Source organism: Sus scrofa, chromosome 14, assembly GCF_054392235.1.
Source record: "Sus scrofa isolate SSC_HxYL_T2T_F1_AM1 chromosome 14, Sscrofa_HxYL_maternal_Yorkshire_Landrace_v2.0, whole genome shotgun sequence".
Lineage (NCBI taxonomy): Eukaryota > Metazoa > Chordata > Mammalia > Artiodactyla > Suidae > Sus > Sus scrofa.
Window position 1 is genome coordinate 37,743,440 of NC_139396.1, and position 26,674 is coordinate 37,770,113.

A 26,674-nucleotide genomic window follows, 5' to 3' on the forward strand; every position below is an offset into this window, starting at 1 on the left:
TATCAATTATCACCTTAAATGTCAATGGACTGAATGCCCCAATCAAAAGGCACAGAGTGGCTGAGTGGATAAAAAGGCAAAAACCTTCAATTTGCTGCCTACAAGAAACTCACCTTAGGACAAAAGATACATATAGATTGAAAGTGAAAGGGTGGGGAAAAATATTTCACGCCAATAGACATGACAGAAAAGCAGGAGTCGCAACGCTCATATCAGACAAAATAGACTTTAAAACAAAAGACATAAAGAAAGACAAAGAAGGACGCTACTTAATGATTAAGGGATCCATCCAAGGAGAGGATGTTACTATCGTCAACATATATGCCCCAAATATAGGAGCACCCAGATACATACAACAAATATTAACAGACATAAAGGGAGATATTGATGAGAATACAATCATAGTAGGAGACCTTAATACCCCCCTCACATCAATGGACAGATCCTCTAGACAGAAAACCAATAAAGCAACAGAGATCCTAAAGGAAACAATAGAAAAGTTAGACTTAATTGATATCTTAAGGACACTACATCCAAAAAAAAGAAGAATACACATTCTTCTCAAGTGCTCATGGAACATTCTCAAGAATCGACCATATATTGGGACACAAAGCTAATCTCAATAAATTTAGGAGCATAGAAATTATCTCAAGTATCTTCTCTGACCACAATGCCATGAAATTAGAAATCAACCATGGGAAAAGAAATGACAAAAAACCTACTACATGGAGACTAAACAACATGCTACTAAAAAACCAATGGGTCAATGAGGAAATCAAGAAGGAAATTAAAAACTACCTTGAAACAAATGATAATGAAGACACAACCTCTCAAAATCTATGGGATGCTGCGAAAGCAGTGCTCAGAGGGAAATTTATAGCAATCCAGGCCTTTCTCAAAAAAGAAGAAAGATCCCAAATTGACAACTTAACCCTCCACCTAAATGAATTAGAAAAAGAAGAACAAAAAAGTCCTAAAGTCAGCAGAAGGAAGGAAATTATAAAGATCAAAGAAGAAATCAATAAAACAGAGACTCAAAAAACAATAAAGAAAATTAATAAAACCAAGAGCTGGTTCTTTGAAAAGGTGAACAAAATTGACAAACCCCTGGCCATACTCACTAAAAAGAGGAGAGAAAGAACCCAAATAACCAAAATTATAAATGAAAAAGGAGAAATCACAACGGATACAGCAGAAATACGAAAAACCATAAGAGAATACTATGAACAACTATATGGCAACAAGTTTGACAATCTGGAAGAAATGGACAATTTTCTAGAATCTTACAGCCTGCCAAAACTGAATCAAGTAGAAACAGACCAACTGAACAGACCGATCACTAGAAATGAAATTGAAGAGGTCATAAAATCACTCCCTACAAATAAAAGTCCAGGACCAGATGGCTTCACAGGTGAATTTTACCAAACATATAAAGAGGAATTGGTGCCCATCCTCCTTAAACTCTTTCAAAAGGTTGAAGAAGAAGGAATACTCCCAAAGACATTCTATGAGGCCACCATCACCCTCATTCCAAAACCAGACAGAGATACCACCAAAAAAGAAAACTATCGCCCAATATCATTGATGAATATAGATGCAAAAATTCTCAACAAAATCTTAGCCAACCGAATCCAACAACATACCAAAAAAATTATACACCATGACCAGGTTGGGTTCATCCCAGGTTCACAAGGATGGTTCAACATACGCAAATCAATCAGCACCATACACCACATTAACAAAAAATAAAAATAAAAAATCATATCATCTCAATAGACGCAGAAAAAGCATTTAACAAAGTCCAACATCCATTCATGATCAAGACCCTCGCCAAAGTGGGTATAGAGGGAACATTCCTGAATATAATCAAAGCCATTTATGATAAACCCACAGCAAATATAATACTCAATGGGGAAAAACTGAAAGCCTTCTCACTCAAATCTGGAACAAGACAGGGATGCCCACTCTCACCACTACTCTTCAACATAGTTTTGGAAATCCTAGCCACAGCAATTAGACAAACAAAAGAAATCAAAGGCATCCATATAGGAAGAGAAGAGGTAAAACTGTCACTCTATGCAGATGACATGATACTATACATAGAAAACCCTAAGGACTCAACCCCAAAACTCCTTGAACTGATTAATAAATTCAGCCAAGTAGCAGGATATAAGATTAACATTCAGAAGTCAGTTGCATTTCTGTATACCAGCAATGAAACATTAGAAAAGGAATACAAAAATACGATACCTTTTAAAATTGCACCTCACAAAATCAAATACCTCAGAATACACCTGACCAAGGAGGTAAAGGACCTATATGCCGAGAACTATAAAACTTTAATCAAAGAAATCAAAGAAGATGTAAGGAAATGGAAAGATATTCCATGTTCCTGGATTGGGAAAATCAATATTGTAAAAATGGCCATACTACCCAAAGCAATCTACAGATTCAATGCAATCCCTATCAAATTACCCATGACATTTTTCACAGAACTAGAACAAACAATCCAAACATTTATATGGAACAACAAAAAACCCAGAATCGCCAAAGCAATCCTGAGAAACAAAAACCAAGCAGGAGGCATAACTCTCCCAGACTTCAAGAAATACTACAAAGCCACAGTCATCAAAGCAGTGTAGTACTGGTATCAAAACAGACAGACAGACCAATGGAACAGAATAGAGAATCCGGAAATAAACCCTGATACCTATGATCAATTAATCTTTGACAAGGGAGGCAAGAACATAAAAATATGGGAAAAAGAAAGTCTATTCAGCAAGCATTGCTGGGAAACCTGGACAGCTGCATGCAAAGCAATGAAACTAGAACACACCCTCACACCATGAACAAAATAAACTCAAAATGGCTGAAAGACTTAAATATATGACAGGACACCACCAAACTCCTAGAAGAGAACATAGGCAAAACACTCTCTGACATCAACATCATGAATATTTTCTCAGGTCAGTCTCCCAAAGCCATAGAAATTAGAGCAAAAATAAACCCATGGGACCTCATCAAACTGAAAATCTTTTGCACAGCAAAGGAAACCCAAAAGAAAACAAAAAGACAACTTCCAGAATGCAAGAAAATAGTTTCAAATGATGGAACTAACAAGGGCTTAATCTCTAGAATATATAAGCAACTTATTCAGCTCAACAGCAAAAAAAACAATCAATCAATGGAAAAATGGGCAAAAGACCTGAATAGACATTTCTCCAAAGAAGATATACAGATGGCCAACAAACACATGAAAAAATGCTCAACATCGCTGATTATAAGAGAAATGCAAATCAAAACTACCATGAGATACCACCTCACACCAGTCAGAATGGCCATCATTAATAAATCCACAAATAACAAGTGCTGGAGGGGCTGTGGAGAAAAGGGAACCCTCCTGCACTGTTGGTGGGAATGTAAACTGGTACAGCCACTATGGAGAACAGTCTGGAGATACCTTAGGAATCTATACATAGAACTTCCATATGACCCCACAATCCCACTCTTGGGCATCTACCCGGACAAAACTCTACTTAAAAGAGACACATTCGCCCGCATGTTCATTGCAGCACTATTCACAATAGCCAGGACATGGAAACAACCCAAATGTCCATCGACAGATGATTGGATTCGGAAGATGTGGTATATATACACAATGGAATACTACTCAGCAATAAAAAAGAATGACATAATGCCATTTGCAGCAACATGGATGGAACTAGAGAATCTCATACTGAGTGAAATGAGCCAGAAAGACAAAGACAAATACCATATGATATCACTTATAACTGGAATCTAATATCCAGCACAAATGAACATCTCCTCAGAAAAGAAAATCATGGACTTGGAGAAGAGACTTGCGGCTGCCTGATGGGAGGGGGAGGGAGTGGGAGGGATTGGGAGCTTGGGCTTATCAGACACAACTTAGAATAGATTTACAAGGAGATCCTGCTGAATAGCATTGAGAACTTTGTCTAGATACTCATGTTGCAACAGAAGAAGGGGTGGGGGAAAAATATGATTGTAATGTATACATCTAAGGATAACCTGACCCCCTTGCTGTACAGTGGGAAAATAAAAAAATAATAATTAAAAAAAAGAAAGTAATGGGAGAAAGTTCCCATGTGGCTCAGCAGTAATGAACCTGACTAGTATCTATGAGGACACAGCTTCAATCCATGGCCTTGCTCAAAAGGTTAAGGATCTAGCGTTGCCATGAGCTGTGGTGTAGGTTACAGATATGGCTTGGATCCTGTATTGCTGTGGCTGTGGTGTTGGCTGGCAGCTGTAGCTCTGATTAGACCCCTAGCCTGGGAACTTCCATATGCCATGGATGCAGGCCTAAAAAAAATAATATTGGGAACCACAAACTGAATAACTAAATGGTCCCACACATAAAAAAGAAAAAAGAAACCAAACACAACACTAAAGATGGTCAAAAAATCACAAGAGAAGACAACAAAAAGAAGAAGGGAAGAAAGAAAACCCAAAATAGCAATTCAGAAAAATTAAGAAAATGATAGTAAGTACGTACTTAACCGTAATTACAGTGAATGTAAATGGATTAAATGCTCAAACTAAAAGACACAGATGGGCTGAGTGGATACAAAAGCAAGACCCATACATATGCTCTCTACAAGAGACCCATTTCAGATTAAAGACACATAGAGACTTGAGGTAAGGGGATGGAAGAAAATATTACATGCAAACAAATTATACAAAAACAGGAGTAGCAATACAAAAATATCATATCTGATCAAAGTATATTTAAATAAAGGTCACAAAAGACAAGGACATTACATAATGATTTATGGCTCAATTCAAGAAGATATAACAATTATAAATATATATGTACTCAACATAGGAACACAATATATGAGGCAACTACTAACAGCCATAAAAGGAGAAATTGACAGCAACACAATAATAGTGAGGGATTTCAACACCCCACTTACAGCAATGGATAGATCATCCAGACCAAAAAGAAAATCAACAAGGAAACACCTTAAATGATACACTATACCAAATAGGCTTAACTGATATTTATAGAACTTTTTGCCCCAAAGCAGTAGAATATACTTTTTACTCAAGTGCACTTGGAACATTCTCCAGGATAGATCACTTCTTGGCCCACAGATTAAGCCTAGATAAATTTTAAGAAATTGAAATTATTTCAAGCATTTTTTCACACCACAGTGCTATGAAACTAGAAATCAACTACAAGAAAAAAAATAGCAAAAAACACAAACTTCTGGAAGCTAAACGATATTCTGCTAAGCAACCAGTGGATCATTGAAGAAATCAAAGAGAAAATTAAAAGATACTTAGAGAAAAATGACAATAAAGATACAATAATCCAAAACCTATGGGACACAGCAAAAGCAATTCTGAGAGGGAAGTTTATAGCAATACAGTCTTATCTCAGAAAAGAAGAAAAAAAAAACCCTCAAATAAACAACCTAACCTTACACCTTAAACATCTAGATAAGGAAGAACAAAGCCCAACATAAGTAGAAGAAAAGAAATTGTAAAGATTAGAGCAGAAATTAATAAAATAGAGACAAAGAAAGCAGTTCAGAGGATCAATGAAACCAAAAATTGGTTCTTTGAAAAGATCAACAAAATTGATAAACCTCTAGCCAGACTCATCATGAAAAAAAGGATTCTAATCAAAATTAGAAATGAAAAAGGAGAAATTACAGCAGATACCATAGACAGAAATACAAAGGATCATGAGAGACTACTATGAGCAATTGTATGCCAATAAAATGGAAAACTTAGAAGAAATGGACAGATTCTTACAAAGGTACAACCTACTAAGACTAAACCAGGAAGAAATAGAAAATATTAATAAACCAATCACAACTGCTGAAATTGAAAATGTGACTTAAAACCTTCCAAAAAACAAAAAGCAAGGACCTGATGGCTTCACAGCTGAATTCTATCAAACATTCAGAGAAGAGTTAACAACTCTTCTACTGAAACTTTTCCAAAAGATTTCAGAGGAAGAAACACTCTCAAGCTCATTCTTTGAAGCCACAATCACCCTGATACCAAAAATCAGACAAAGATAGCACAAAAAAATTATAGGCCAATATCACCGATGAACATAAATGCAAAAATCCTCAACAAAATATTAGCAAACTGCATACAAATATATATTAAAAAGATCATACACCATGGACAAGTAGGATTTATCCCAGAGATGCAAGGCTTCTTCAGTATCCACAAATCTGTCAATGTGATACACCACCACAACAAACTGAAAAATAAAAATCATATAGTCATCCCAATATTTGCAGAAAAAGCTTTTGACAAAATCCAATACCCATTCCTGATAAAAACTCTCCAGAGAGTGGGTATAGAGGGGAACTACCTCAATGTAATAAAAGCCATTTATGACAAACCCACAGCTAACATCATTCTCAATAGTAAAAAAACTGAAAGCATTTCCACTAAGATCAGGAACAAGACAAGGATGTCCACTTTCACCAGTGTTATTCAACATAGTCTTAGCCATGTCAATCAGAGAAGAAGAAGAAATAAAAGGAATACAAATTGGAAAAGAAGAGGTAAAATTATCACTGTTTGTAGATGACATGATCCTATACCTAGAAAATCCTAAAGATACTACCAGAAAATTGTTAGAGTTTATCAATGAATTTGGTAAAATTGCAAGATACAAAATCAATACACAGAAATTAAAAGCATTTCTATATGCTAACAATGAAAGATCAGAAAGAGGAATTAAGGAAACCATACCATTTACCATCACATCAAAAAGAGTAAGATACCTAAGAATAAATCTATCTAAGGAGATAAAAGACCTGTCCTCTGGAAACTATAAGATGCTGATGAAGGAAATCAGAGATGCCAGAAATAGACAGATGGATATACCATGCTCTTGGATAGGAAGAAAATCAATATAGTCAAAATGAAAGTACTGCCTAAGGCAATCTACAGATTCAGTGAAATCCCTATAAAATTACCAATGACATTCTTTACAGAACTAGAAGAAAATATTTAAAAATTTGTGTAGAAACACAAAAGACCTCAAATATCTAAAGCAATATTAAAACAAAACAAAACAGAACTAGAGGAATCAGGCTTCCTGACTTCAGACTCTACTACAAAGCTACAGTCAAAACAGTATGGTATTGGCACAAAACAGAAATACAGATCAGTGGAACAGGATAGAAAGCCCAGAAATAAATCCAAACACATGGTCAATTCATCTGTGACAAAGGAGGCAAGAACATACAATGGAGGAAAGATAGTCTCTTCCATAAATGGTGCTGGGAAAATTGGACAGCCACATGTAAGAGAATGAACTTAGACCACTTTCTAACACCATACACAAAAATAAACTCAAAATGGGTTAAAAACCTAAATGTAAGGCCAGATACTTTACAACTCCTAGAGGAAAACATAGGCAGAGCACTCTTTAACATGAATCACAGCATCATATTGTTTGATCCACCTCCTAGATTAATGACACTAAAGACAAAAACCAATGGGACCTAATTAAGCTCAAAAGCTGCACAGCAAAGGAAGTCATTAAAAAAATGAAAAGGCAACCCACAGAATGGGATAAAATCTTTTCAAATGATTCAACAGACAAAGGTTTAATCTCCAAAATATACAAGCAGCTCCTACAACTTAATAATAAAAAGGCAAACAACCCAATCAAAAAAATGGGCAGAAGACCTAAGTAGACATTTCTCCAAAGAAAACATACGGATGGCCAGCAGGCACATGAAAAAATGCTCAACATCACTAATTATTAGAGAAATGCAAATCAAAACCACAATGAGGTACCACCTCACACCGGTCAGAATAGCTGTCATTAATAAATCTACAAATAACAAATGCTTGAGAGGGTGTGTAGAAAAGAGAACCCTCCTACAGTGTTGGGGGTAATGTAAACTGGTACAATGACTATGGAAAACAGTAGGGAGGTTACTCAGAAAATAAAATATAGAACTACCAAATGATCCAGCAGTCCTACTCCTGGGCATATATCCAGACAAAATTACAATTAAAAAGGTACATGCACCCCTATGTTCGTTGCAACACTATTTACAATAGCAAAGACATGGAAAAAAACCTAAATGTCCATTGACAGTGAATGGATTAAGAAGATGTAGTACATATCTACAAAGCAAAAACAGACTTTACAGATATCGAGAACAGACTTGTGGTTGCCAATCTGGAGCAGGGAGGGAGTGGGATGGACTGGGAGTTTGGGGTTGGTAGATGCAAACTATTACATTTAGAATGGATAAGCAATGACGTCCAGCTGTATAGCACAAGGAACTATATCCAGTCTTTTGGGATAGAACATGATGGAAGATAGTATGAGGAAAAAAATGTGTATAATATGTATGACTGGGTCACTATGCTATACAGCATAAATTGGCACACCAATGTAAAACAACTATAATAAAGAAAATAGTGTAGTACTGATGTAAAAACAGAAATATAGATCAGTAGAACAGGATAGAAAACCCACAAATAAACCCATGCAGCTGTGGTCAACTAATCTATAACAAAGGCGGCAAGAATATACTATGGAAAAAGACAGTCTGTTCTGTAAGTGATACTGGGAAAACTAGACAGCTACATGTAAAAGAATAAAATTAGAACATTCTCTAACACCATAAACAAAAATTAACTCTAAATAGATTAAAGATCTAAATATAAGACCAGATGCTACAAAACTCCGAGAGGAAAACACAGGCAGAACATTCTCTGACATAAATTGCAGCAATATTTTTGGATCCACTTTCTAAAGTAATGGAAATAGAAACAAAAATAAACAGATGGGACCGAATTAAACTTAGGAATTTCTGCATAGCAAAGTAAGCCATTTTCTCCCACAATGGGAGAAAATCTTTGCAAATGAAGTGATCAATAGGGGTTAACCTCCAAAACATACAAGTATCTCATGCAACTTTACGTCAAAAAAACAACCCAATTAAAAAATGGGCAGAAGAGAGATAGATGGCCAACAGGCACATGTAAAGATTCTCAGCATCACCAGTAATTAGAGAAATGAAAATCAAAATACAATGAGGTATTACCTCATACCGGTAAGAGTGGCCATTACCAAAAAGTTTGTAAACAATAAATGTTGTAGAGGGCCTGGAGAAAAGGGAACCCTCTCGTACTGCTGGGAGTGTAAATTGGTACAACCACTGTGGAAAACAGTATGGAAGTTCCTTAAAAAACTAAATAAAGAACTACCAACTGGGTCACCTTGCTGTATAGTAGAAAATTGACAGAACACTGTAAACCAGCTATAGTGGAAATAATAAAAATCATTATAAATTTTAAAAAAAAGAACTAACATATGACTCAGCAATTCCACTCCTGGGCATATATCCAGAGAAAACCATAATTCAAAAAGATACATGCACCCAGTGTTCATTGCAGGACTATTTACAATAGCTAAAACATGGAAGCAACCTAAATGTCCATTAGTAGAGGAATGGATAAAGAAGTTGTGGTACATATATACAATGAATATTACTCAGCCATAAAAAAGAGAATGAAACAATGCCATTTACAGCAGTGAGGATGGACCTAGAGATATCATACTAAGTAAGACAGAGAAAGATAAATACCATATGATGCCATCTATATATGGACTCAATTGTAAAAATGAGGAGTTCCCATCATGGCTCAGTGGTTAACGAATCCGAGTAGGAACCATGGGGTTGCGGGTTCGATCCCTGGCCTTGCTCAGTGGGTTGACCATCTGGCTTTGCCGTGAGCTGTGGTGTAGATTGCAGACGCGGCTCAGATCCTGCATTGCTGTGACTCTGGTGTAGGCCGGTGGCTACAGCTTTGATTAGACCCCTAGCCTGGGAACCTCCATATGCCACGGGAGCGGCCCAAGAAATGGCAAAAAGACAAAAAAAAAAAAAAAAAAAAAAAAAGGATACAAAAGAACACATTTATAAAAGAAACAAATTCACATTTTGAAATCAAACTTAATGGTTACCAAAGGGATTGAAACCATGGGAGGAGGGAGAGATAAACTGGGAAGATGGGATTAACATATACACGCTACTCCATATAAAATAGGTAACAAGGACCTACTATATGGAACAGGGAGGGCTACTCAATAATTTGTAATAACCTATATGGGGAAAAAAGAATATATATATATGTATATGTATAACTGATTCACTTTGCTGTACACCTGAAACTAATACAACATTGTAGATCAACTATGCGCCGATAAAATTTAAAAAGTAAAAAAATTGCATGTCACGATAGGAAGACTAGTATGAAACGTCAACTGTTTCAAAAACAATTTTTTACATTGGCTACATATTGAAATGATAATATTTTAGGTATACTGGGTTAAATGAAATAGATTAAAAGTAATTTCACTCATTTCTTTTTTTTTTTTTTTGGTCTTTTTAGGGCCACACTTGTGGCATATGGAGTTTCCCAGGCTAGGGGTTGAATCAGAGCTGTAGCTGCTGGCCTATGTCACAGCCACAGCAATGCCAGATCCAAGCCACGTCTGCGACCTACACCACAGCTCGTGGCAATGCTGGATCCTTAACCCACTGAGCAAGGCCAGGGATCAAACCTGCATCCTCTTGGATACTAGTTGAGTTTGTTAACCACTGAGCCATGACTGGAACTCTCCATTTCTTTTCTAATTTTTATTTATTTATTTATTGTCTCTTTTTTTTTTTTTTTTTTAGGGCCCCACCCATGGCATATGGAGATTCCCAGGCTAGGGGTTCAATTGGAGCTCTAGCTGCCAGCCTGCACCAGAGCCACAGCAACACCAGAACCAAGCCGTGTCTGCAACCCACACTACAGCTCATAGAAACACCGGATCCTTAACACACTGAGCAAGGAAACCTCATGGTTCCTATTCAGATTCGTTTCCGCTGCACCATGATAGGAACTCCCATTTCTTTTCTAACTTTTGATATGGCTACTAAAACATTTAAAATTCTATACATGACTTGCATCACAGTTTTGTAGGACAAGTGTAGGGCTAAACAGTTGTTATTCATCTGGTTTTTGTCTTCCCTGGCTGGTCTAATTTGAAGGCTCTTAAATTCCCTTGAAACGGTGTCAGGGTGGCTTTGTATATGGTCCCCTATATATCTCAGCCTATAATAGCCCTATTAGTGCCCCTTTAATTTTGAGTTTGAGTCACAGCATTGAGTCTGCCTCCTCAGGGCAGCAAGGGGTCATGAAATTCCAGTTCCCATTAGGGAACCCACAGCCCAGCAAAGGCCTGTGCACACAGGATCTTTGTGCCTTTACTGGTGGGCACCTCCACCATCACCTGCCCCCCAGATTTATAAACAGACCTTTTACAAATGGAATGCTTTCATCAGGGAACAAGGACTCCTTTGGGGAGACAAGGCGAGGATGCTGAGAGTGGGGGCGGGAGGGACAAGAGGACAGAGCCTGAGCGGGACCTAAGACCCGATCTATCCACATCTTGCAGGTCTAACTTGCACACACTCCTTAGCTACTACAGGGTCATAATTGCTCTTTGAGCATCCTCACGTGCCTGCAATACCACAGACAGCAAGGTCTTGTCAGTAAAACCTGAGTAAAGAATATGGCGTGACAGGTGTCAGGGCGCCCAGGCAGCCCCGAGTGCAGGCTTCGCTGGCCGCAGGGGAAGGACAGACACCTCACAGGGAAGTGGTGGGGAGACCACTTGTTATGCAGGCCAAGCCTTAAGGATCGGTTACACTTGAAAGAGTAGGGGTGGTTATCCACTGTTGCGACTTCAGAAAACAGAGGCAAACTCAAAGCAGGACTATTTTTCTTAACGACAAAGAAACACAAAGAATCGGCTCCATTCCACAAGTCTTCTGAACAGGGTTGGGGGAAACCCTCTCTCTGCTAGGTGTCATCACTGTTTTTATCAGCATGCTAATCAGACACCAATCATCTTCGTCTCTCTGTCTTGAGAAATTGCTGCATTTTTCTGGAAGTGCTAGATGCTTTCTCATTCCCTCACAGTTGTGCTTGGTGAGCTCTCTGTGCCCTGGAGCCCTCCTCCTGCAGGAGGCCTTTCTAAGCAACAAGGTGGAGGCAGAGGCCAGGCTGCCCTGGGCTTCAGCACGTTTACTGCTAGTTTTGTTGAGAAGCAAACAGATGCATTGGCTCCTAAGTGTCCTCTATTCCTTACTGGCCTCTGGTATAGAGATGGAGGAAAGAGCCTCCCCTGGCCCCTTTCACAGCTCCTCTGGGAGGCAGGGTCAACAATGGCCCATGAAGCAAGACCACTCTCTGGGCAGAGCCCCTGGGAGGCAGGGACCCTGACATCAGCTCCTCCACCCTGATGGAGTTATCATTCCCCAGGACACCACATGCAGCCTTTTGGATCTGGTCACAGCGGGGCAGGCAGCCCTTCCTACTTTCTCCTAAACCCTTCCAGTCGTTCACACACTTCACTGTGCTCACATTCTCAGCTGTTCTCCATGCAGCTATTCTCTTACATGGGGAGTTCCTTTCTAATATGATGAAGCAACACAAGTGTGAATTAAAGCAATTATTTGTGTGTGTGCACACGCCTGCATTCTAGGTGATGGCAGACAACCATGAAATACTGCAGCTGGCAAAGAGGCTTCCCTGGAAAAGACTCAGTGTGTGCTCTCATCTTTTTGAGACAAATTGGACCTTCAGATTCACTGAGTTCAAGTCAGGTCACCTAATTATCTATAACTGGATGTAAATATATCCTTTGAGTTGTTTCCTTCTCACTCCTGTGGATATCATTACCACACAGGTGTTAACCCAGCATTTCACAAGGATGCTCTACTTGAGACTCAAGTCCCCATCGACAGCATCACAGAATCCTGCATCGACAGCATCACAGAATCCTGCATCACAGAATCCCTCAGAGCCACTTTCTTCAATGATTAGATGGAGGAAGGGTTCCCAGGTCCTTTGGACCTGACTCTGACACTTCAGGGAAGGACCTGATCCTGAAGTACATGAGAGGACCAGCACTAAACACCTAGGTGACACCTCCTGAGAGTCTAGGAGATGCCTCTCGAGGTAATAGATTTGTCAATGATGCTATCCATTGACCCTCACACATGTAAAGTTCCCTGCAAAGGTTGCCTGAGTGCTCTATAGCAAAGAAAACAAAATCGAATGAATACAGGTATGTTTTCCTGTCCTATGGGAAAAGTTCAAGTATCCAGCACTTGATGCCCAGACCATGGTGGTAACCTTCCAGTGGTCTCTGCCTTGCCTCCAAGCTCCTCTACTCTATCCCATCCTACATTGATTTGCCAGCTGGCACCATTACTGTCCCTTTACAAGGATTCAGAAAGTTTCTCCAGTATTCCAGGCCCTCTTGGGACCCGTCCAACCTCCCACTGCTTTCCTAAAACACTCACCCTTCAACCAAACTGGCCTTTGGTATGTTTGCAAATGCATGTCACACCCATCGCTATACCTGCACAGGTGGGCCAGAGCCTTCTCTCTCCGTCCAGGCTTGCCCTTATCACTCACAAGGGGATGCAGGGAGTGTTTGGCTTCTGTCCTAGGGCAGTGGTTGGTGTGCACTGCTTCACATCAGTGAGGAGATAATTCTCCACGGGCCTTTATGTAGGCATCGGGGAAGACACTGACCACCCTTGTACTGGATGGACCATCTTTACAAGGATGTTTATACAATGTACCGCCTGGAACCACAGAGACAATGTTTCCCTCTGGAGAGGAGCAGGCTGCCTTTCTTCTCATTTTAGAAGACTTGCATTCCTTATGCTCAGAATTCCTCTCCTGTAATGTGACCCGCTGCCCATGCAGTTGTCACGTGGCCATCTGAGTCACCCTGTGGGAATCAGGGCCTGGGAACTAGCACAAGAAAAGACTGGCACTTGGACTATTGCTATGATAAAGTCCTTTATCTCTGACCCCGTGTCCTGTGTCTCCTGCCAGCATCTAGGACACTGTCAGGCTAGCTCATAACTTACAAGTAGGGGAAAATCTCAGGCCTTTCACAGTTCTTGACAGGACCTTACTGTGGGAGTCTCATCTCTCCTAAATGAGAAAGTCTAAAGTGGAGGCAGGAATTCCATATTCTATTTCTTAACACTTCTGACACTTTCCCCTACATGTTCTAGTACACAGAAAGTTTTTTGATAATATAAATGGTATTGATAATAAAGCAAAATAATCATAGCCACAAGCTCCCTAGTTTGACTTAGTTTCAACCCCTAATGATCTTTTCTATTCTGCATGGCTCTGCATCTCTCAAGCAATAGGGTCTTTTTGTAAAATGCACATATGCAAGAGAGGATATGGAAGGAGCATGTGTGGGGAGCCTAGGAAACAAGATGATGGGAATAGGTTCTAGAACCAAGCTGTGGCAGATTCCTAATTGTTTCTAAATATTTATTCTCCCTTTTTTCTTTGTAAAAATAATCCCAGTTATTGTTTTAGCTGAGAACATTATGTCTAGCTAAAATCATACATTTATCAGCCTACTGTATACCCAGATGTGGCATATTACAGGGTCCTAGCCAAGGAGATGGAAGTGGAAGAGAGCATTCCCTTACTTTCACTCCCTACTGCCTAGATGGCAGATATGATTGTTGGAGTTCCACAGCCATGTTGGGCCATGAGGTGAATTTGAAAATAGAATTCACCCATAGTGATAACAAGATAGGAGGAGCATGGGTCCCTGACACCATGAAGCCACCAAACCATCCATGAACAGACTCCTGACCTCTTTACAAGAGAGAAAAAGAAACTTTATTTCCTTTAAACCACTGTTATTTTGGATATTCTGGTAATCTAATCTTGACTAATACACACTCAATTTTAATTGAGTGTGGAGAATATTATAAATCATATATTTCCTAAGAAAGGTGCCATCCTATGTCTTTTTGACATTCAAAGCATTGAAAAGTAAGGGCTACAATCAAACCACATACATTCCTCCATGTAACCCAATAGCAAACCCTTTTTAAAACTATTGAATTCAATTCTATTTAATAAAAAAATTTAACTTACACATATGTGTAATGTGTTTTATGAATACTTGCCTCAACATACTTAGGAATGGCTTGTTTCAAATATTTTCTAGCAGTTTGAACATAAAGATTTTATCACCTAAAAGATATTTCATGGGTAGTTTGAAAATGCTTCATTACACTGAGTGCCACTAGAGCTGCCCAATTCAGGCCAGGCCAGGCTTTTATCCTCAGTGTCCTTCCTTTTGTACTCCAGTCAATCCCTTGGGTCAATCCCACGCCAAGGCAAGAGATCCTCCAGCCCCAAAAAGAAACCCTCCCTTGTTGGGGAGAATGTAAATTGGTGCAGCCACTGTGGAGAACAGAATGGAAGTTCCTTAAAAAACTAGACATAGAACTACCATATGATCCTATAATCCCACTGCTGGGCATATTTTGGGAGAAAACTATAATTTGAAAAGTACAGGAGTTCCTGCTGTGGTGCAGCAGGATTGGTGGCATCTTGAGAGCACTGGGACACAGGTTCGATCACCAGCCCCGCACAGTAGGCTAAGGATCCAGCATTGCTGCAGCTGCAGCTTAGGTTGCAACTGTGGCTCAGATCTGATCCCTAGCCCAGGAACTCCATATGCCATGGTGTGGCCAAAAAAGAAAAAAAAAGAAAAGTACATGCACTTCAGTGTTCATAGCAGCACTATTTACAATAGCCAAGACATGGAAACAACTGTGATGGCTATCCACAGATGAATGGATAAAGAAGATGTGGTACATATACACAATGGAATACTACTCAGCCATAAAAAAGAATAAAATAATGCTATTAGCAGCAACATGGATGGACCTAGAGATTCTCATACTAAATGAAGTAAGTCAAATATCATATGATACTGCTTATATGTAGAATCTAAGAAAAGATACAAATGAACTTATGTAGAAAACAGAAATAGATCCACAGACATGGAAAACAAACTTACAGTTATCAAATAGGAAGTAGGGGAGGGATAAATTAGGACTTTGGGATTAACGGATATACACCACTATATATAAAACAGACAACCAACAAGGACCTACTGTATAGCCCAGGGAACTAGACTCAATATTTTGAAATAACCTATAAGAGAAAATAGATATGTATGTATAATTGACTCGCTTTGCTGTACACTTGAAACTAACACATTTTAAGTCAATTATACTGCAATTAAAAGATAATTTTTTTTTAAAAGACACTCCAGCTCTTTCAACTCTGCAGCCTGGGACCTTGGCTTCAGATGACAGGTGCTGCTGCTGTTGGCTGCCTTATGCAAAAGCATGATCTTTAATGAATGCTCCTGTGTACTGTGGAGGAGGGAACATGGCAGGCAGTGCTCAGAGCACTCCTGTTCTAGATTCTAGTCCTAGCTCTCTGGTTTACTATTCTGCTGCCATCAGGATGCATGGCTGTTTTGTCTCCATGTTCTCACCTGATAGAAAAGGAATACCCAGGCTTGGAGGTTTCCCAAAGCAATTTTGTAACTGAAGGGGCCCATGGAGTTCCCGTCATGGCTCAGTGGTTAACGAGTCCAACTAGGAACCAGGAACTCGGATTGAGTGGGTTCAATCCCTGGCCTCGCTCAGTGGGTTAAGGATCCAGCATTGCCATGAGCTGTGGTGTAGGTTGCAGACGCAGCTCAGATCCTGCGTTGCTGTGGCTCTGGCGTAGGCCGGCGGCTACAGCTCCGATTAGACCCCTAGCCTGGGAACCTCCATATGCCGCAGAAGCGGCCCTAGAAAAGGCAAAAAGACAAAAAAAAAAGAAGGGGCCCTGTCATGTCACAGGCCATGGAGATGAGGATTCCTGACACTTAGAAATTCAGTGGAGAAGGAAGGAAACCCTATGGGCTCAGCCTTGCAGGCATATGTTAATTTTAAAGCGATGTCAGTCACTTTTCTGAGTAACTTCTTGGATGCCTAGCAATTCAAACCTATTAGGATCTTTCAAGAGTTATCTCAGAGTAACTTATTTCCTCTTGTCCAACATATAGTAGAGGTTAAGAGCATTACATTAACTCATCAAAATAAGGTTTATTAATTAAAACAATTTAGGTATTGGTCTAAGAACAGAATTTGCATGGTACCTTCAGAATGACCAAGGGGTAGATGGTGTCATTTTCAATGTTTATCACTTTTTAAAAAAGACACTCCAGCCCCTTCACCTCCACAGCCTGGGACCTTGGCTTTACTACTGTGTATGTATGGTATTTACTACTTTTTAAGGCCGTCAGAGATACTGTTGAGGCTTATTCTTTAGTCAGTGGTTTCTCAAATTCCATGAGGAGAACTTCCCATCTTCCTGGCAAAGTTCTCACTCAAGACTTGAGAGAGAAGCCTGCAGGTCTGAGATGGAGCTGGAGAGATCAAATATAAGCAGCTCTCTAAGCTGTGCTAACTGGTTGACCTGTACGCCCCTGTTAGATGGGCTCTGTTTAGATCCCAGATTTGCTATTTCACTCTCACATGGTCCTGGTCCAGTAACTGAACTTCAGTTTCCTCATCTATTAAATGGGAGTGACAGAACATAATAGATGCTTGCTTACTCTCTATCTTATTCCTCTTAGTTAATATCTCGTTCTCTCCAAGATCAGAGGTCATTGCTATCTGTGCCAGAGTCTTGGGGACTCTGTGCCTTATTTCCAGTGTCCTTAGAGGACCAAGAAGAGATGAAAGCTAATTCTGAGACATTCCTTGGAGAAGTGACTTCAAAAATTATGTCAGATGGAACTCTCTTGGGTGACCTCAAACCAAAGAGAGCAAAATTGTGAAGTAGGCAAAGTCTGTTTTTGGTCCCTCCCCATCCTAATTCCAGGCCCCTTCTCTCTCCCAAGAAAACGCCCCTTCTTGGACATCCGGTGTCCCTTTGCTACTTGGGATGCCCTGGGTCAAGTCCTCCCGGGGAAGCCCAGTGACTAGTGTGGGTCTCATTCCACCCTCTTATCTCTCAGCCATCCTCACCACAACTTTCTTATGTATAAAGCTACCCTCAGTTCAGACTCATCTGGAGGAAGACCTGGTCAGCGATTGGCTCAGCAGCTAAGTACCTATTAAGATTCTAGGGCTTCCTGGTTCAAGACAGTTTGCAGTTCCTCCCAAAGGAGGTTTTAAGGCTAAGGCACCATTGAGAAGCCCTTTTACTATCTTTCCTAACCTCTGTCCGGAACCCACAGGTAGAAAGGTATTTATTTGCCAGAGAGGTGAAGTGCTGGGCAGCAGGCGGCACTTGCTGTGGGTGGAGACCTCAGTACTGTCCCCAGCCAGTCCCCTGAGCAGGAAGGCCTTCTGACCTCTGTCACCAGCTTGTGAATACCCAGTGTTAGGATGAGAGATGAGCCTTGCAGAATTTCTGGCCTAAAAATGGATTTTGAGTATAGGTTGCTGTGGAACCATTTTTAAGACAAATTGTGTGATTGTCCACTTAGTCCACTGACAGGAGAGGCGCCCATCGGCCCAGAGCATTTCCTCTGCTTTTCCCCGTTCTGAGACAGGCAGCACCGAGAAAGCAGGGGGAAGTGTTCTTTCAGCCTCAAATAGCTTTCTAGGTGAAAACATTCAGTTTTGAAGTGGCAAAATAAAGTCACCCATCAAGAAAGCTGTTGGAGAACACTGCCCACCTGAAAGGGCTTTTCTCACCTCAAAGTGTAGGGAAGAGGCTGGTGCAGGAGAAGCAAGCAGGCCAGTCAGGAAGGGACTCGCCACAGGACCCAGGGGAGGGATGCACAAGAATAGAGCCAAGGGCCTGCGGCCAGAGCAGCTGGGTCGCTGCAGACAGAGACACCCTGGCTTTGTGTCAAGCCGAGCTATGTGCTGGGAGGCCCACACACACAAACCCAAAACAGGCTCTCCTCGGTCCCTCGGAGAGGCCTTATCATCTGTCACAAGCAGGTATTTTCAGCCACACTGGCTGACAGGGATAACCACAGTGTCAACAGCATCATCCTTGACTACAAAGGACAACAGTGACAAATCTCAGGGCCCTTTGAATTTGAAGATAGCATTGTTAACTACTCTGGATGCCAGATTTTCTATTGTCAGCAGAGCTTTTCAGGTTATTTATGCCCACAGACACTTGCATTAGCTTACCCCCCCACCGCCCCCTTTAGCTGCTTCCCTGTGACATGTCAGAGCGAGGGAGCCTGTTGTCAGCATCGCATGTCTTACATCGCCCGGACAGCCCCTGAAACAGGAGTTCCCAGCGTGGAACTCCTTTCATTCTGTTGCCCTCCCCACGTCAGTCCGTCTCTGTGATTCCCTCGGGCGCTTATCAGTGGCACAGAATGTGCTCTCATCCTTCCTTATGGAAACCCTGAAAGCCTTCCAACAGAATACATCACTCTGTGCACCCCCTTAAACCCCCAGGCCCAACCACGCCTGCAGGGATTCTTGAAGAACCTGCACAAGGAGGCTATTGTACGCATATACTAATAGATGACACAATTCCAGGGTTTCATACTATCCGCCAAGTTAAACTCCTGCAGAGCAGCTGTGCACATTTGAAATGATGCCTGGCACCGCTGGAGATCCATAAATCAGCCCGGCATAACTTTCATCCAATTAAGAAAGTCAAATAAGAGAAAATCCACAAATTAAGATGTGTCCAGGACATGGATGACATTGCCGCTCCTCTCTGAATGCAAAAATAAATAAAAATAGGTTTTCATTTGCTGGGGTTTCTTTTCAAGGGACATAAGTTTTCCAACATGTCAAATCCTGGCCCAAAGCCTTAGGCTGAGGAGGGTTGTGCCGGGCTGGTCAGCAATATAGAAGTGATGACTCATCAACATAGAAGTGATGACTCAACCCTAGCAGTCATTCTTTTTTTTTGGTCCTTTTGCTATTTCCTGGGCCGCTCCCGCGGCATACGGAGGTTCCCAGGCTAGGGTCTAATCGGAGCTGTAGCTACCGGCCTTCGCCAGAGCCACAGCAACTTGGGATCCGAGCCACATCTGCAACCTACACCACAGCTCACGGCAACGTCGGATCATTAACCCGCTGAGCAAGGCCAGGGATCGAACCCCCAACCTCATGGTTCCTAGTTGGATTCATTAACCACTGCGCCACTACGGGAACTCCCCTAGCAGTCATTCTTGAAAAGGAGTGGGTGGGGAGGCCAGGAGCCCAAGCTCTCCTGGGAAAATTATAACCAGGTTATACATTTGGGGCAGTTAGTCCCTTTGTTCTGGCTTGTTCGTCTGCAGGACAGTGACATGCACCTGAGGTCAGATGCTCCATCCAGCTTTGGCTGGCCTTGGGTGAATTGGCTTGGCTGGAGAAGCTAAGTCAAACTAAGACATAGGGAAGCTGCCTGCTTATAAAATTGGGTCACCTGCAGAGAGAGTGACCAACCACCCCAGTCAGCCTAGGTCTGAGGGAGCTCCTGAGATGTTCTAGTGCTAAAATGAGAAATATCCTGAGCAAACTGGGATGAGTTGCTCACCTCAGTAGGAGACCAAATTTTAGGCTGTTGGGGGAAACTGACTTAACCATGAGTCTAAACCAGCCGGTAATTCTCAGCTTTTCTTTAGTTGAGTGATAAATCAAAACAGGCAATCCAGGCCCCAGCTAGTACTCAGGAATGTCACAGATGCCCCAGTTAACATCAGTAATTGAAACTTTGCTTTGTGCTCAGCATGGTGCTCTGTACTGAGTAGGGATAGAAAGGAAAATGTAATTTCTTTTTCTTCACCTTTGTGGAGGACAGCCAAATAAACCCTACAGTCCACAAATAGATTTGCTTTCATATGGAGACTAGGGGCTCTTCTGGGCTCCTCCCCTGAAGATGGCCCCATGGTCTTCCCTAACAGCTTTCAGGGTCAGTGTCAACAAGCACACAAGCCATTAGCTTAAGCTGGCGGAGGAGGGAAGAGAGAGAATTCTGTATCTTGAGATAGGAGATAAATTTCTTCTGTGGCTGACTCTTTAGAGACAGTTCTTCACTGGGAGCTCCAAAAAAATGGCATTTGAATAAGCACATAGCCTCCTAAGGGAACTACCAGGAAGAAATACATTCATTTAATTTGGGGAAGTTTCTTCATTTAAAAATCTCACTGTTGGAGTTCCTGCTGTGGTGCAGTGGGTTAATGATCTGGCTTGTCTCTGTGGTGTTGCCAGTTCAGTTCCCATTTTGGTGCAGTGGGTTCAGGATCCAGTGTTGCTGCCATTGTGATATAGGTCACAGATCCAGCTTGGATTTGATCCCAGGCCAGGAAACTTCCATATGCCACAAGTATGGCCCAAAAAAAGGGGGGAAAACCACATATACAAAAATAAAAATCTCACTGTCTCATAATCAGACATTAAATCCTTATAAACAACTAATAAAAGGAAAACATGATGTTCTTTTAGTGGCTGCCACTATTACAGGGCAGATGTATATATATTCTGTGGTCAGAACTAAAATTTTATTCTTCCTGATTATAGAAGCAAATTTTTTTTTCTTTTTAGGGCTGTACCTGAGGCATATGGAAGTTCCAAGGCTAGGGGTCAAATTGGAGCTGCAGCTCCAGTCCTACACCACAGCCACAGAAACACTGGGTCCGAGCTGCGTCTGCAGCCTATACCACAGCTCACAGCAATGCTGGATCCTTAACCCACTGAGTGAGGCCAGGAATCAAACCTGAGTCTTCATGGATACTAGTTGGGTTCTCAACCTGCTGAGCCACAATGGGAACTCTGTAAAACTTTTTTTTTTTTTTTTTCGCCTTTTTGCCTTTTCTAGGGCCATACACGTGGCATATGAAGGTTCCCAGGCTAGGGGTCCAGTCGGAGCTGTAGCCGCCAGCCTATGCCAGAGCAAGAGCAATGCGGGATCCGAGCCGTGTCTGCAACCTACACCTCACGGCAACGCCGGATCCTTAACCCACTGAGCAAGGCCAGGGGTCGAACCCGTAACTTCATTGTTCCTAGTCAGATTCATTAACCACTGAGCCACGATGGGAACTCCTGCAAAACTTTTTTTATTGTAGAAAACTTGGGAATTTTATGAAAATAAAACTTAAGTTACCTAAATTATTATTATTTTGTAGTGTTCCATCCTATTCTTTTCTGTGCACATATGTTTTTTTTCCATAGGTGGAGTCACTACGTGTCCAATATTCTGCTTTTTACCCCTTGACATAATATCTCTAGTATTTTCCCGTTTCATGAAATACACTTCCAAACCTATGGTTCTGGATTCTGAAAAATTCCTTTACATTCTTAAAAATTACTGAGTACCTCAGAGAGGTTTTGTTTATGTTTGCTATTTCTATTGATATTGATTATATTAGATATTCAAAGGGAGAAATTTTAAAAGTACATTTACCGTTCACTTTATGTTAACAATATTCTGTATGAAAAATAACTATGTGTGTGTGTGTATATATATATATATATATATTTTTTTTTTTTTTTAATCAAGGGGAAGCATCGCATTGTTTTCACACCTGTGCAAGTTTCCTTAATGTCTGACTTCATGGGAGTTGGCTGGACTCTCATATCTTCTTGTGAGTCAATCCATTGAGATATGCTCTTTGGGTAAAACATATGAAAAAAATCCACCCTCAAACAGATGTATCTTTGGAAAAGGGAGGAGGATTTTAACAGCTGTCTAAGATCACTGTAGCTCCCCTTCTCTGACTCTGGACAACTGGACAAGTTGGCAGTTGCTCCACAACTGGACAAATGGCAGTTGCTTAAAGGTTATGTAATGTGAGTCTACAACCCCACAGCAGGTTCTGTGTTTCTTCCAGATGATGACACAGTTCATGGTGCAGTATCCAAAAACTCACAGTAATTAGTAACACCACTGGCTCATCAGAAATGCTTCTAGTATTAAGAAGCTATCAAATACAGATGGCCAACAAGCACTTGAAACAATGCTCACATCACTGATTATTAGAGAAATGCAAATCAAAACTATCATGAAATACCACCTCACACCAGTCAGAACGGCCATCATGAATAAGTCCACAAATAACAAATGCTGGAGGGGGTGTGGAGAAAAGGGAACCCTCCTGCCCTGTTGGTGGGAATGTAAATTGGTACAACCACTATGGAGAACAGTATGAAGGTATCTTAGAAAACTATATAGGAGTTCCCGTCGTGGAGCAGTGGTTAACGAATCCGACTAGGAACCATGAGGTTTGCGGGTTCGATCCCTGCCCTTGCTCAGTGGGTTAGGGATCCGGCATTGCCATGGGCTGTGGTGTAGGTTGCAGACGTGGCTCGAATCCTGCGTTTCTGTGGCTCTGGCGTAGGCCAGTGGCTGCAGCTCCGATTGGACCCCTGGCCTGGGAACCTCCATATGCCGCAGGAGCGGCCCAAGAAATAGCAAAAAGACAAAAAAAACCAAAAAACAGAAAACTATACATAGAACTACCACATGACCCAGCAATCCCACTCTTGGGCATATATCTGGACAAAACTCTCCTTAAAACTCTCCTTTAAAAAGATACATGTACCCGCATGTTCATTGCAACACTATTCACAACAGCCAAGACATGGAATCAACCCAAATGTCCACTGGTAGATGATTGCATTAGGAAGATGTGGTGTATATATACACAATGGAATACTACTCAGCCATAAAAAAGAACAAAATAATGTCATTTGCAGCAACATGGATGGAACTAGAGACTCTTGTCCTGAGTGAAGTAAGTCAGAAAGACAAATAACATATGATATCACTTATATCTGAAATATAATACATGGCACAAAGGAACTTTTCCACAGAAAAGAAAATCATGGACTTGGAGAATAGAGTTGTGGTTGCCAAGGGGGGAAGGGGAGGGAGTAGGAGGGACTGGGAGCTTGGGGTAAATAGATGCAGAATGTTGCCTTCGGGATGGATTAGCAATGGGATCCAGCTGTGTAGCACTGGGAACTCTGTCTAGTCACTTATGATGGAACATGTAATGTGAGAAAAAAGAATGTATACATGTAAGTGTAACTGGGTCACCATGCTGTACAGTAGAAAAAAAAAAATATATATATATAAATAAATGATAAAAAACAGAAGCTATTAGGCTCACAGTGGCAGGCACAAATTCTTTAGAATTCAGATTTTCACTTGAAAGCCCACACTTTATCATTGGCAACATTCCTTGATGTAACTGGATCTTTTGGTTCATTTGAGAGAAATTATCTGCCAAAACTCAATCTGAATAACCATAATCTGCCTTGCAAGTAAAAATAGTGTTTAATGAGAAAAGAGGCTCGTTAAGCTTATAACACAGATAATGGCACACATGCTTGTCCTTGTAGGACCTTGCCTGCAGCAGGGATGCTTTATGTGTGGGCCCCATTTTGTCTCACAGAATATTAAAAACATGCATACTCAGGGTTGAGACTGAATGAAAGTAGTACTTTTTACTAATTCTTGAAGAACATGCTGAATTAAAAGCAGCTTTTTTTTTTTTTTTTTTTGGTTCCTATGAACGCACGGCATTGAATAATGCAATGACTACTAACATAGCTGGACGCCACAACTCGACTTCATACAGAGGTGCCAGCAGTTTTACCCACCATTGCTTTTGCACCATCAGTGCAAACATCCACGCAGTGAAAAAGGCAAACAGTGTCTTAGCATTAGTATGACCGACCTCACAGGTCCCCTGAAATGCGATGCTTATAAGGGCTACTACATAATCACAAAGAAGAAAAGAAATATTAGTATCCTTAGCAGCATGAAGGGGGAACCATTATTTTTATTTTGTCCTGTCTGAATTTTAAAAATAACCCTGTGTGACTTTTGTGGTTAACAAAATGAAAAAAAAAGGGGGCCTAGAAGTATCCATTAAAAAAGTGGATTTGAATGATGTCTCAAGAATTTATCATGTGGGCCCAAATATTCTTAAGTCTCCTCAGAGAACTCTGAAATGTCCCCTAAAAATCCCAATAGGTTCTATGAACTGCACTAAACACGACATAGGACTTACGGAGATGTAAGGCAAGAATGTCATGTGGTACGTATTTAGGGGGATTTGAGTTTGAAGTACTGACTATTCTGTCCTAATCATCAGTTTATATGCACTGTAAAAAATTTATTTAAACATATCATGGATGTTTTACTCAACATGGCATTTAAAATTTTTTAACACGGCATTTTTTTATCATTTCTGCAAAAAGTCAGACACTGTTCTTTATCAGAAACATAAAGTATATAATTTTTCCCCAAGGAGAAGCCAGATTCAGTTCACAGCAATTTAACATCATTTTAGGTATATAACTGAATCAATTAGTATGCTTTCTAGCAAGAAAAAAGGCTAACTGGCTTACAGTAGAAGGCCACTGATTCTTATAGTTGGGAGACCACAGCAGAGTGGGCTGGGGAGAGGCATGTCAGGGTCTCAGCCTTGACCTGTCAGTGTTGGACCATCCTCAGCCTGGGAATATGGTGGCTGCTCCTGAAACAGCATGGTCCAGAGGAAAACAAGGGGCAAGGTCTTAGAATCAAGAAAGCCTTTCCCAGAGGTCCACTTCAGATGTCTCCTCCCATTTTCTATCCAGGATGAGGTCACACACACATACATACATGCTGCCTGCTCTGGTCACTTAGCCTGGGAAATGAGATGCCTGGAAACAGTTTAGACTAGAAGCCATCAAACTACAGCCAAGGGCCACATCTGGCCCTCAGCCCATTTTGTCAATAAAGTTTTATTGTAACACAGCCTCACTCATTCACTTAAGATGATCTCTGGCTACTTTCTACAGAGTAGAGCTGTTGCAACAGAGACCATGTGGTTCACAAAACCTAAAATGCATTCTGTCTGGCTGGTCTTAGTCTGTTTGGGCCACTTTAATGAAATACCATAAACTGGGAGGCTGGTAAACAGGAAACATTTCTCACAGTTGTGGGGGTTAGGAAGTCTGAGATTGAGGTGCTGGCAGATTCAGTGTCTGGTGAGAGCCCACTTCCTAGTTCAGAAGTGGCCACCTCTTTACTCTGTGTCATGTGAAAGGGCAAGGGACTCCTCTGGTGCCTCTCATATAAAAGCACCAGTCCCACTCCTGAGGGCTCATCCTTCACAACCCAATCAACTCCCAGCATCTTCATCTCCAGATACCACCACTTGGGCATCAAGTTTCAACGTCTGAATCTGGAGGAAACACAAACCCTCAAACCAAATACACTGGCCCTTTACAGAAAATGTTTGCTGACCACTAGTCCAAAGAATGCTTTAGGCAGGATGGGTGGGGACAAGTCACCCACAGTGACAGCTGCAAGGCAGCAGGGCTCCAAAAACAAACTCTGTCAACCTCATACAAAGAGAAAGTTAACAGAGCATCTTCACACGGCACGGGATACATCAGTTGTGCATCAAAGGTTACAGGTGCTGTGAGAGTTCAGAGGACAGGCATCAATAAAGGCAAAAGCATCTTCCCAGTGCACAGATTCTTCCCTAGAGCCTGGAGACAGATGCAGACCCTGTTCTCCAGCCTCCCTGGGTCAGTCTGGATGCTGACATCACAGGCTGTAATGGAACATTCCCTGGCCTTCCTCGTGTCTTTCCAGCCTTAATCATACCAGGATGCCAGGGCGGATTCTAGATAAAAATGTGGAATTTTATCACTGTTGTCCAACTTTGCTGAGGTAAGTCCTGTTCTGTAGTCATTCTCTCGTTTTCCACTATTATGATGTCTTCTAAGAAGTCTGAAAACCACATGTGGTAAGAGGT

General features: G+C 41.1%; 2 protein-coding genes across 18 annotated transcripts in view; one reads left to right on the plus strand and one right to left on the minus strand.

Annotated features, from left to right (window-relative positions):
- LOC146396499 (uncharacterized) overlaps window positions 1–26,674 on the plus strand; it is a 134,545-nt gene that overhangs the window by 98,436 nt on the left and 9,435 nt on the right. For 14 of the 17 annotated variants that reach the window (XR_014826532.1, XR_014826530.1, XR_014826537.1 and 11 more), the window contains one exon: window positions 12,788–15,028. The exons of 2 other annotated variants lie outside the window; for them this stretch is intronic. The gene's annotated coding sequence lies outside the window, so the exon portion shown is untranslated. Of the gene's footprint in view, window positions 1–12,787; window positions 15,029–24,471; window positions 24,809–26,674 lie in introns of those variants that run through there. One more of the 17 variants, XM_084994764.1, reaches the window with a different exon arrangement.
- The window catches only part of SAP30 (Sin3A associated protein 30), a 137,049-nt gene that overhangs the window by 14,238 nt on the left and 96,137 nt on the right, over window positions 1–26,674 (minus strand). The window lies entirely within an intron of this gene.